Below are 12,957 nucleotides of genomic sequence, written 5' to 3'. Positions count from 1 at the left end.
AGGCCACGTGCACAGACACTATGGGATGTGAAACCGAGGCCCAGAAAGGAGCCTGTAGACCCGAGCTCAGACCTGAAGAAAAGGATCAAGATTCAGGCCTTTTCTTCCCAGTCCTTACTGGTCACCTTCCATGGGGCACAGAGACGAGCAGACACAGGCAGGCAGTGGGGACACGCAGGGGACTGGTCCTGGTCGGCCCCATAAATGGGCTCCCTGAGCCTCCCTTACCTGTATCCCCACTTCTCAGCCTCCATAGTTCACAGAACTGTCTGTCCACAGTCCCCCTGCCGCCAGCTACTATGGAAGAAAGAGCCCCAGATGCGGAGTCCCGCAGACCTGGGCTCAAATCCCTCTGGCACCTGCCAGCTCCCTCCATCCTTCAGTGGCCCTCGCCTGGGCCATATGGAGGAGGCTGAGGCAAGAACGTCTGCAAGGGCTTGATTCCTGAGCCGCACTGGGCACTGGGCATGGGGGGCGTGCAGGACCCTGAGTCTTGGGAAGATCAGCCCGGTCTCCCTCGGGGGCTTCTGTGTCTGTGCTGGGGCCCTTTTGCAGGGGTGGGGAGGGAGGGAAGGGCAGATTCCCCAGGAATCTGAGATCTGTCTGGTAGAGAAGGTCTAGACTCTAGTCCCTTCCCTTCCAGACCCTCATCCCAACTCTCCAAACCTGGGTCCTGCTGTGGGTGAACACACACACACACACACACACACACACACAGCATGTGATCCTCATCTGAGGGCTTCTTTTTCATTAATGATGGATAACAATAACAACAACAGTAATGATAGAAACCGCCCTCTGTGCCTGGACTGTCCTCGATATCCTCCCCTGCATTAATCCTCACAGCGCCCATTCCCCTAAGCTGGTTCGTTACCTACTAGTAACTCCATTTGAAAGAGGAGAGACCCGCACCAGCACCCGAGCTTAGGCGTCCAAAGCCACAGCCTGTGGTGGGGCGGCTCCTTCCTCTATCATTGACTGAACACCTACTCAGCACTACCTGGCAGAAGGCCTGAACACCTGACCCCGGCTGGGGGACAGTGGGGGGAGCCCAGCATGAAGACCAAAGGAGAGCTCCCGTGGGCACAGAAGAGAGCTGGGCCCTGCAGAAGCGCCCCCCCAGCCCAGGTGGCTTTTCTTTGAGGAGCTGCCCTCACCCGCCCACTGGCTCTGGGCATGGAAGGCTCTTTCCAGAAGCTGTCTGTACATCCACTTTGTGCGGTGACAGGCATTCTGACCTCTGAACTCCCTCTCAGCCTCAAAGCCCTGGGGATTCTCTCCTCCCTCTGCTGGGTCCATGAGCCGCCTGGGGCGTGTAGCTGGGACACGGCTGAAGCCTGAAGCAGCCATGTGTCCCCCGCCACCTGCTTGTGGATTTACCCCTCTTTCAGCTACTCTGTGCCAGCCCTGGCTTGGGGGCTGGATGGGGAGCCTGGGCCCTGGCCCCGCAGCCCGGGCTTCTGGACAGGACCACAGGGCATTCAGGGCCAGGCCTGGGACACGGGCACGAGATGCAAAACCAAGGTGCTCGGGGTTGTGTTTTCTGCCTGAGTGGGGAGCAGCGTGGTGGAGGGTGAGGGGAAGGACAAGTCCACAAGGGGCCTGGCCCAGAGTAGACTCACCACCGATTTTGAAAAAAAGGGAGGAGAGATGGGACTTCTCTGGTGGTCCAGTGGTTAAGACTCTGCGCTTCCACTGCAGGGGACACGGGTTCGATCCCTGGTTGGGGAACTAAGATCCCTCAAGCCATGCTAGTGAGGAAAAAAAAAAAAAAAGGGAAGAGAGAATGAGGAAGTGACAGGAGAAACTTATAGACAAAGGAGTGAAATGGAGGAAGCCGGAACAGGTTGCAGAGGTCAGAAATCACTGGCCCCATACGGCCTGTGTGTATTTCTTGTCCACAAATAGTACATAAGTACTTATTCGCTTATGCGCTAATGGTCCCTCTCCCCCAAGGGACCTGTGTTTGTCCCACTGAAGCCAAGCTTGGGGTAAGGGCCCCGTAATTATCTTTCAAATGATAATGACAATGTTTGTTTTCTAATGCTGGTGCTGCCTTCTAAACAGAGCTCACAACCCACTCTTGGGCAGCCACAGTATCAAGAAAGATGCTACTCCTGAGGGGTTTTCCCAAGAGGGTCTGTTCTCACCCTTTTTTTTTTTTTTGGCCATACTGTGCAATTTATGGGATCTTAGTTCCCCAACCAGGGATTGAACCCAGGCCCTCGGCAGTGAGAGCCTGGAGTCCTAACCACTGGACCATCAGGGAATTCCCTTTTCACCTATTTCATTTTTTTTTTAATTAATTTACTTTTATTTTTGGCTGTGTTGGGTCTTCGTTGCTGCATGCAGGCTTTCTCTGATTGCGGCGAGCAGGGGCTACTCTTTGTTGCGGCACATGGGCTTCTCGCACGGGCTTCAGTAGTTTTGGCACGCAGGCTCGGTAGTTGTGGCTCGCGGGCTGTAGAGTACAGGCTCAGCAGTTGTGGCGCACAGGCTTAGTTGCTCCGCAGCATGTGGGATCTTCCCGGACCAGGGCTCGAACTCGCGTCCCCTGCACTGGCAGGTGGATTCTTAACCACTGCGCCACCGGGGAAGCCCCCTCTTCACCCATTTCTGAGCCCACAGGGACTCTACCCCTTTGGCCCCAGGCCAGGCAGCTCCCCTCCCCCCACCCTCACCCTGGGGCCAGAAATGGGTGTGACAGAACCAGAGCTGGGCTCCAGTGTCCAGTCCCTTCCTCAGTCCCTAGCGGATGCTCGGTCTGGATCTTGGTTCTGGCCTTCTGGCCTCACGCAGCAAGGGCCCGGGGTGAGGGTACTAGGGACCCCAGTAAGGTGGGGGGAGCAGAGGTCTGTGTACCTGCAGGGCAGGGCCAGCCGGCTGGCTTGAGCCTAAGCAGGGTGGTGGGTTGGTGCTGGTTCTGTAGTAATGCTGGGCACCATTGCAGGTTCGTCATGGCCTCAGGGAACTGGGCTGGGGCTCCATCGAAATCCTTGAATGGTTCTGGCTGGCACCTTGACAATGGCAAGCCGCCCTTGGAGGCAGCATGAGTCAGGCAGGTCATTCAGTGCCAGTCACAGCTGGATTGATAATAGTAATGGGCGTCATGGCCTCGGGCAAGTTAATTAGTGCCTTCAAGCCTCAGATTCCATTTTTTTTTTCAGATACCATATTAAAGAGTGGGGATATCACACCCATTAGGATCCCTGCTATTTAAATAAATAAATAAATAAACAAACCCAACAACAGGAAATAAGTATTGGTGAGGATGTGGACAGATTGGAACCCTTGTGCCCTGTTGGCGGGGGTATGAAATGCTGTAGTCAGGTTGGTTGAGGCCTCTGGGCTGGGATGAACCTCGCTCGGGGTGGAGCCAGGGGAGCCACGGCCAGTACAGTGGTAGCAGTTGGACTGACCTTTCCTGCTGCAGGGTTTGCAGGCTTCCTTTTTTCGGTACGCGGGCCTCTCACTGTTGTGGCCTCTCCCGTTGCAGAGCACAGGCTCCGGACGCGCAGGCTCAGCGGCCATGGCTCACGGGCCCAGCCGCTCCGTGGCATGTGGGATCCTCCCAGACCGGGGCACGAACCCGTGTCCCCTGTATCGGCAGGCGGACTCCCAACCACTGCGCCACCAGGGAAGCCCTTGCAGGCTGTCTTATGCTTTGCAAGCCAGGAAACACATGCAGCCTCAAGTAAAACAAGTTTTTCAAAGTCTATCAAAATGTGCCTTCTGTGGTGGTTATTACAGAGGTGGGTTTGAACCCAAAATGACAAAATGGGAAGCAGCATTAGCATGGTAATTAGTGTAAGCCCTCCTGCCAATAAAGGAAAAATAAGAAATGTTTATTAACGAGCTATGCTTTTAGATCACATGACAAGGGGGGATCTCCTTATATAGCAGCCCAAAATCAGTGATGCTAAAGATTTACTAGAAGGTCAAACTGAAAAATGAAATAAATGTATGATGAATTTTACTTTTTTTGGGGGGGGGGGCCGAGCCATGCAGCTTGGGGGATCTTAGTTCCCCGACCAGGGATCGAACCCATGTCCTCGTCAATGTTAAGCACGGAGTCCTAACCACTGGACCACCAGGGAATTCCCATATGATGAATTTTAAGTTCTTATTCATTTATGTGCTTGAGTACCAGCTTTTTTTAAATAAAGTGCCTCAAAACTTAAAATGGTGTAGACACCCCTCAAAAAACGAAACACAGAATTATCATAGGATCCAGCAAGCCCACTTCTGAGAATATCTCCAAAAAAATTGAAAGCAGACTCTTGAACAGATATTTGAACACCCGTGTTCAGAGTTATTCACAATGGCCAAAAGGTGGGAACAACTCAAATACACGTCCATTGACTGATGAATGAATGAACAAAATGATAAATACATACAATGGAGTATTATTCAGCCTTAAAGAGGAAAAAGCATTCTGACACATGCTACAACGGGGATGAAACTTGAGGACATTATGCTAAGTGAAATAAACCAGTCACAAAAAGACAAATTCTGAATGTTTTCACTTATGTGAGGCACCTGAAGTAGTCAGATTCATAGAGACAGAAAGTAGATGGTGGTCAACAGGGCTGGGGGGAGGGGAATGGGGAGTTAGTGTTTAGTGGGAAAAGTTTCAGTTTTGCAAGATGATTGAGTTCTAAAGATTGGTTACGCAACCATGTGAATATACTTTATCACACTACTGAACTGTACACTTAAAAATGGTTAATATAATAAATGTTATGTTGTGTGTATTTTACCACATTAAAAAAATATATGAGATAACACTACTCACCAAGCAGGGTCCTTGAGAGGGTGTAATGAGGGGATTTCCGGCTAAGATCTTAGGGTGGTGTCCTGCACAAAGTAGGGGCGGGCTTCATGGGCCTGCAACCTGGGCAACGATACAGGGCCCCTGAGCTCAGATCGGTCCCTCACTTGGTTAATGCTGCTGCAGTTGTGTTAAAATTCCTAATAATTTTTGAACAAGGGTACCTGCATTTTCATTTTGCATGGCGTCCTACAAATTATGTAGCTGGTTCTGCCCCTCAGCCAATGGGAGGCTGGTGGTTCTTAGTGAAAAAGACACCTGGACAGAACTTGCCATCAACCTCGTTCAGAAAGGGCTGGTGAAGGATGTGCCGTGTTGGGGGTGGAGAAGGGTATGGGGGCCACATGACAACAGCACCCCTCCCTGGGGGTTGAGGAGCAGTGGGGCCACCTGCCAAGGGAGGAGAGGGCCACAGACAGCAGAGGCTGGTAAGGGGCTGGGCCATATCACCCCAAGATGGGGCCCCGACCATCGTCGAGTTGGTATTTCAAGTCTCCCCCGGCAGACCGTGGCCCCAAGGAACCAGCTTCAGAAACCAGCCATCGAAGGAACGTCTCATCCGGGAAACAGTGTTTATTGAACACCTACTATGAGCCAGCGGTAAACACACCATCTGTGATCCTCCCGTTCTCATTCACATTCTGGGTTTAAGGACTGAGGCCGGGAACCAAGGAGGGACCAGTGTCAGCAGTGGGGTGTGAACCCAGCCAGTCGGGCTCCAGATTAGCGCTGGCTCCACTAGATGGCGCTAAACGTAAATAATGATGGGCGCAAAGAGCTCCACGGGCCAGGGAGGGGTTGTGCGGAGGTTTCTGGAATGCCCGCAAGCAAAGCTCAGAGCATCACCTTGAAAGTGCAGCCGTCTCTCCAGAAGGCGGCTCTTTGTTTTTCAGGGAGGCAGTAGTGTGAACGATCAGGTTTCCTAGGTTCAAATCCAGGCTCTGCCACTTAAAAGTTCCACACATTTTCACAACTTTTAAATTTTTATTTATTTATTTTTCTTGCTTAATATAAGTTTTATTTGATATTCTTCCTAGCTTTTCATTGCTTTTTTAAAAAAATTCACAACTTTTTAACTGATGAAATAAAAATATAATAACAATTGAGCATAATATTTTTTGTAATACAGGTCTACTAATGAGAAGAATGGATTTCTTTGGGGGGCAGGAGGGGAGATAATTTCACTTAATTGGGGTCCAAAGTTAGTGTGTTCCCTAACAAATCGGCTGCAAACGGTCACAAGTAAAAATCATTCTTAGCTTTCTGGAGCCGGTAGGGGGCTGGATTCGGCCAGTGGTTTGCTGACTCTTGATCTAGTATTTTAACTGTGTTAACTGTTTCCTTGGCATTCAATTTTCCTTTTGCTGAATTTTGTGCCTTTCTTGAATGTTCTTGGTCTTTAATGTTTTTGGCTGAGTGTCTGAACTCTCTCTTTTATGAACTATTCTCAAGGTTCACGGACTGAACTGAATGTTTATGTCTCCCCTCACCACCCCCGACCCCACCCACCCTCTCATTCCTGGGCTGAAATCCTAATCCCCAATGTGACGGTATTAGGAGGTGGGCCTTAGGGAGGTGATTGGGTCATGAGGGTGGAGCCCTCATGAATGGGATTAGTGCCTGTATGAGCCGCCAGAGAGCTCCCTCACTCCTTCTGCCATGTGGGGACTCAGCAAGATGATTATCCATGAATCAGGAAGCAAGCCCTCACCAGACACCGAATCTGCTGGTGCCAGAATGGCGAGAAATATATGTTTTGTTTAGAAGGCACCCAGTCGCTGGTGTTTTTGTGTTCTAGCAGCCCAAATGGACTAAGACACATGGATTTATCCTGAGTGTCAGAGGACTGCTCTCTAAGAAGACCGACCAGTGATTACCTTACTTAATTTTCTGGCCAACTGTCCATGTCACTGCTTCTTATCTCAGGGTAATTTCAGAGTTTTGTTCAGAAAACTGATTTTGGGTGGAACTTCTCTCTTTTGCACGTTGGGGAGCATTTGTCCTCATTTTTATTGGGGTTGCCCGTTTATCTGTTCTTATCTCATCTTGCAGGAGTTCCTCACTGTTTTCTTTGTCTGTTGGGAGCATTTCTACTAGTCTTCCAACTATGTCATGGATTTCTAGTAGATGATCACTTATGCAGTCTGTAGTTCAACTAACTTAACACCAGAAGGGAGATGTGTCTTTGAAAAGAATTTAACAAACAACAATTGCAGTTCGGTACTTTATACAATGGTTATCCTTCAAAATGTGTAAACTGGGATCTGCCATAACTTGTACTGTGATACCCCAAGGTGACATCTCCCCTTGTGCCTGAGTCCTTCTGCCCATGTGAGGAAGACGGGAGTGCCCCATATGGGCAATCCCTCTTGCCTGCCTGGTGGAGCTAAGAACACCGGTGATAACGCAGAATGGCAAACGGATCCTCAATAGCCACAAAGGCATGATTTCGGAACAGATGGTTTTTTTTTTTGGCCGTGCCTCAGGGCTTAGCGGGATCTTAGCTCCCCAACCAGGGATGGAAACCCGGCCCCAGCAGTGAAAGCGCCGAGTCCTAACCACTGGACCACCAGGGAGTTCCCAGAAACAGATGATCTTAAAACAAAACCTTTTAGAGAAATTCCTTTATTTGCATGTTTTTGGTATTCAGATTCCTGGATAGTTAATTTTCTATTGTATTTTTCTATTTCTTCTTCTGCCATTTCAGTGAGATTTTGGGGTGTGAAAAGATGTTCAGTCCACTGTTTCAAAATGGAAAAAAGTTTGTTTTTTATTTTATTTTTTTAATTTTTTAAAATATTTATTTTTATTATTTATTAATTTATTTTTAATTTTTATTTTAGTTGCGGCAGGTGGACTCTTCATTGCAACACAATGAAGTTGTGGTGCATGGGCTCCAGAGCATGTGGGCTCACTAGTTGTGGTGCACAGGCTTAGTTGCCCCTCAGCATCTTAGTTCCCCGACCAGGGATTGAACCTGCATCCCCTGCATTGGAAGGCGGATTCTTAACCACTGACCACCATGGAAGTCCCAAAAGTTTGTTTTTTAACTTTATTTTATTGAAGCTTTAAAAAATTTAAAAATAATACTTTTGTGCTACTAAAAAATTCAGACAATAAAAAATATAGGCTATAAGAAGAGAAAGTACTTTCTATTCCAACTCCTGAAGAGAATGACTCTTAACAGTAACTGCATATCTTTTTTCAAGCTTTTTTTATGCCTCTTATATATAATGCATATACATATTAATGATTTTTAAAATCATACTATACAAAGTTGTGTAATTTTCACTTTTCATTTAATATATTATGTATATGTTTCCAGGTCAGCACACGTAGATCCACTTTATCCCTTTAATAGGTAAATACTATTTCATTACATTGATGAACTTTAATTTAGCCAATAAGACTTCTGCTAAAAAACATTTATATTTTTTCCAATTTTTTTTTTTTCTTTTTTTTTTGGTACGCGGGCCTCTCACTGTTGAGGCCTCTCCCGTTGTGGAGCACAGGCTCCGGACGCGCAGGCTCAGCGGCCATGGCTCATGGGCCCAGCCGCTCCGCGGCATGTGGGATCTTCCCGGACCTGGGCACGAACCCGTGTCCCCTGCCTCGGCAGGTGGACTCTCAACCACTGCGCCACCAAGAAAGCCCGTGCGCCACCAGGGAAGCCCCCAATTTTTAATTATTAGAAATAATACTGCTTTAAATGCTATTGTACACATATCTTTGTTTACCTGTGAGAAAATTTCTATAGAATAAACTCCTAAAACTGGGATTTATAGGTTAAAGAGTATATAATTAAACATGTATTAAAAGTCTGATGAATATTGCCAAATTGCCAGCCTTCTAAAAGCTATGCTAATATTCACTTCTACTAGTAGTGGATGTGAGTGCTTTTTCCCATATCCTTTCTAACATTAGTTGTAACTATATCTTAAATTTTTGCCAATTTTGTCAGCAAAAAATATCTCATTAAACATTTTAATATCCTTAATTTTTAGTGACTTGGGCATATTTTCATATTTTTACTTACCATCTTTCTTTATCCTTCTGCTCTGGAATTTGTGGTTCCATCTCTTCTGCCAATTTTTGTATTTTTTTCTTATCGATTTGTGCAAACTCTTTGTATATTGTGGATATTAACTAATGCTTGTCAGATGATGGACACATTTTCAGTTTATCATTTAACTTAGTTGATTGTATTTTTGGCCTCTTGTAAGTTATGTTTTTACAACTTGTGAAGATGGATCTTTCTAGGCCCAACAGGAAACTGAGATACTATACAGGAAAAAGGTTAACAGATTTTTTTTTTTTGCGGTACGCGGGCCTCTCACTGTCGTGGCCTCTCTCGTTGCGGAGCACAGGCTCCGGAAGCACAGGCTCAGCAGTCATGGCTCACGGGCCAAGCCGCTCGGCAGCATGTGGGATCTTCCCGGACCGCACCGGGGCATGAACCCGTGTCCCCTGCATCGGCAGGCGGACTCTCAACCACTGCGCCACCAGGGAAGCCCCAACAGATTTTAACTACATTAAAACTAATAACATATTAAGGAGTCTGGATGTTACCTTGATGGCAATGGAAAGTCCTTAAAGACTTTTTAACTAGATTTACATGATTAGATTAGCATTGAGATTCTTAGTTTCCTGTCTTTCTCCTGGGACCACCTAGCTCCCAGTTAATTCTTCACATTGGCTAGAACTTTTCCTTCTATTTGCTCTTGTGCTGTTGGTCTCCTCCCACTGCCTGCACCTAAGCCTTCTGGTATTTTGGCTGCTGGTGATGCAGCAAAATTTGGAGTGGCATGTACTCTGCACAGGGGCAGGACATGGTAAGACATGTTAAACATCTTCCTAGGTGCTATTCACCTAGGAATTTAAACACTTTTGCACCCTTGAGAGATGGAGATCATTATTCCCATTTCTCCATGAAAAAAATGTAATTAAGAGGCTGGAGGCTTCCCTGGTGGCACAGTGGTTAGGAATCCGCCTGCCAATGCATGGGATGTGGGTTCGAGCCCCAGTCCGGAGGATCCCACATACCGCGGAGTAGCTGGGCCTGTGCGCCACAACTTCTGAGCCCATGTGCCACAACTACTGAGGCCCACGCGCCTGGAGCCCGTGCTCTGCAACAACAGGGGAAGCCACCGCAGTGATAAGCCCATGCACTGCAGTGAAGAGGGCCCCCGCTCACTGCAACTGGAGAAGGCCCACGCACAGTAAGAAAAGCCAAATGCAGCCATAAATAAATAAATTTATTTAAAAAAAAAAAAAAGGCTGGGATTTTCCCATGCCCAGACACCTAGAATGTAACAGAGCAGGAATGTAAATTCTGTGTCTCTTCTTTTCTGCTGCCTTCAAGTACATTTTCATGGCTGACAGATGTCTGGGGTACATGCTCTTTTATTTTGTATTAATTCAACAAGTATTTGTGCCTTTTTTTTTTTTTAATAATCTTCCCAACAAGTCTTCAATATAGGTGCTGCTGTTCCATTTACAGACAAGAAACTGTGGCAAGAGAAGTGACGGTGACCTGCCAAAAGCCAGAAAGCTAGTAGATTTTGAAGTGAGGATTCAACCTAGGCCTGGCTTGTTTTTCTGGGTTTTTTGGCCATGCGTGCGCGGCTTGTGGCATCTTAATTCCCCAACCAGCGACTGAACCCGCGCCCTCGGCAGTGAAACCGCGGAGTCCTAACCACTGGACCGCCAGGGAATTCCCCTGGCTTCAGTTTTAAATTTCTCACTAGGCTAGGCCGCCTCTTCCTAACAGAAGGCGTTTTAAAAATCTAGTTTGAGGACCTAAACCTGTCCCACGCTCAGGGAACACTTCACCAATGAGGTTACCTTTGAGTAGGCCGTTTATTGATTACTGGTTGCTGAGCACAACTTGTTATCCTTACAACAATAGCACTAGGGAGGTGCTATGAACAGTCCTAGTTTTACAGATACTGAAGCTGAGCAGCAGAGGGGATAAAGAGCCGACTGGACCCAGGGCCCCAGGCATCATACCGCTCTACCTCCCACTATCAGGCTCGATCCCGACCCCTCGCAACCTCATTTCTGGGTCCTGAAGGTTGCAAGGCTCCCGGGGGTGGACGCATGACTCCTCGTAGGATCTCAGCGCCAGGCGTAGCAGGCCACCGGCATAGAGGTGTAGAGACCAACAGGGAAAGTCTGACCCCGGAAGCAGTCGCGGCGCTGGCAAGGCCGCGTCTTCGGTTGCCAGGGCACCGCCCCGGAAGTAGAGCCGGTCCGCGCCGGGTAGCGGTCCGCGTCCTCCTCTGAGCGCCGAGTGGGGTTGGAGGCGGGGCCGGGCCGCGGCGCGGGGCCGCCGTGCTCCGCGTTTCTGGGCGCTCCTCCGCGCTGTGCGCCCACAGGTGAGGCACCGCCGCCGAGGCCGCCGCCTCCGGGGACCGAGGGTGTGGCCGTGCCGGGTGGGCGAGTGCGCATGCGCGAACGATTGTGGACCCTGGTCTACGGGGCCGCGAAGGTGCGGTTTAGATGCTGCTCGCTGGACTCGCGTTCCCCGGGAAGCCTGCGCTGACCACTGTGCCCCTCTTCCTCCTCCGAGTTCCTATGACTTAACTTGTGCCGCTCGATCCTTGTAATTGCATTCTTCTTCTTATTGGTTATCCCAGAATTTCATTGTTCCTAGGCTTTTTCATTCATTTGCAATCTGTATTGTTCCTGTTGGCATCCTGCAGGGCGCGGTGTACCTGTGGCTAGAGCTCTGGACAGGAGACAGGAGATAAGTGTTCCCCGCCCTGCTCACCTCTCTCTGGGGGACTGTTTCCCCATCATTAGAGGGGGTGGGGTGGTGGTAGTCATACACCCCTAGAGTAGCTGTGGCATTACAGGGGATTCATTCTGGACCTAAAAGTATCTGGTCGTTGTAAGCCGTTTGGAGGTTTGTTTGCAAAGCGGTTCTTTGTTCAGGAAATATTTAATGAGCACATTTGGGTACTGGGTTGTGGCAGTACAAAAAGATTGACCCTGCCCTGCACTCAGGGAGTTACAGGCACTGGTAAACAGGTACGTGGAGCATGGGGGTGAGGAGACTGGCAGGGTAACACAGCTGCGACCTAATGCTGCACGGCACTGATGTGAAGTCATTTATATTGTTACTTTATTTAAAGATGGCTCTTTTTTGCCTTTTCAAAAAAGACTTAACTAGCTGGAAAAGAATGCAAGTGTCCTAGGATCCTGGCCTAGCTGGGATTTTATTTTTTCTTTTTTTGCGGTACGCGGGCCTCTCACTGTTGTGGCCTCTCCCGTTGCGGAGCACAGGCTCCGGACGCGCAGGCTCAGCGGCCATGGCTCACGGGCCCAGCCGCTCCGCGGCATGTGGGATCTGCCCGGACCGGGGCACGAACCCGTGTCCCCTGCATCGGCAGGCGGACTCTCAACCACTGCGCCACGAGGGAAGCCCAGCTGGGACTTTATTGAAACTGATAGTGATCAAAGTGTCTGGGGTAGGGGGATGAGGGCAGAGACTGCTCCCATTTTCCGATGGCTGGACCCAGAAGAGTGAAGTGACCCCCATGAGGGTGAGTCCCCCGCCCTCCACTGTTTCTCCTCAGAGGTTGTTCTAACTTTTGTCTGGGAGTAGTCATAACTCCAGGAGGTAAAAGGCCTCTTGGCAGAGCTCTGTCCTCCTGGGGTTGTAGGCACAGAGATTTCCCAAGATGTTCCCTCGCTCGGCGGAAATCAGCTAAACTCCCGGCCTCCTATTTCTCACCAGGGTAAAGCTGTGGAAGTGTTTATGAGTGATGGTTTCCTGGGTCTCCCCCTTGGGACTTACAGCCCCTGTAGGGCTGGGCTGCGCCTACTTCACTGCTTGGCACAAACAGTGCTTGTCTGATTGTGTGTGGAGGGATTCACGTCTTTATTTTTGTGAACTCGTCACGTATTGGTTGAGAGCCTGCTCTTGCTAGACACTGTTCTGGGCACTGAGGATTCAGCAGGAGATAACGTGGCACAGCGCTGCCGCTCACAGTGTGACGTACCTGTGTCAGACAGACAGTCACCAAGGAGCCAGATACATGAACTGGACCAGCTCTTTTCTTTTTTAAAATAATTAATTTATTTATTTTTGGCTGCGTTGGGTCTTCGTTGCTGCGCGCGGG

General features: G+C 49.0%; 1 protein-coding gene and 1 pseudogene across 3 annotated transcripts in view; both read left to right on the top strand.

Moving 5' to 3' along the window:
• Positions 1–3,354: 3,354 nt before the first annotated feature.
• LOC114886211 lies at positions 3,355–3,954 on the top strand (annotated as a pseudogene).
• A 7,133-nt stretch (positions 3,955–11,087) lies between these two features.
• TTLL1 (tubulin tyrosine ligase like 1) overlaps positions 11,088–12,957 on the top strand; it is a 35,557-nt gene continuing 33,687 nt past the window's right edge. For 2 of the 3 annotated variants that reach the window (XM_029204111.1, XM_029204113.1), the window contains exon 1: positions 11,088–11,208. The gene's annotated coding sequence lies outside the window, so the exon portion shown is untranslated. The remainder of the gene's footprint in view (positions 11,209–12,957) is intronic. The other variant, XM_029204112.1, reaches the window with a different exon arrangement.

This window comes from Monodon monoceros, unplaced genomic scaffold (genome assembly GCF_005190385.1).
Source record: "Monodon monoceros isolate NGI ecotype Baffin Bay Population unplaced genomic scaffold, NGI_Narwhal_1 Super_Scaffold_6, whole genome shotgun sequence".
Classification (NCBI taxonomy): domain Eukaryota; kingdom Metazoa; phylum Chordata; class Mammalia; order Artiodactyla; family Monodontidae; genus Monodon; species Monodon monoceros.
The sequence above is the reverse complement of the archived record's forward strand: the minus strand, read 5'-3'. Positions and strand labels throughout refer to the sequence as shown.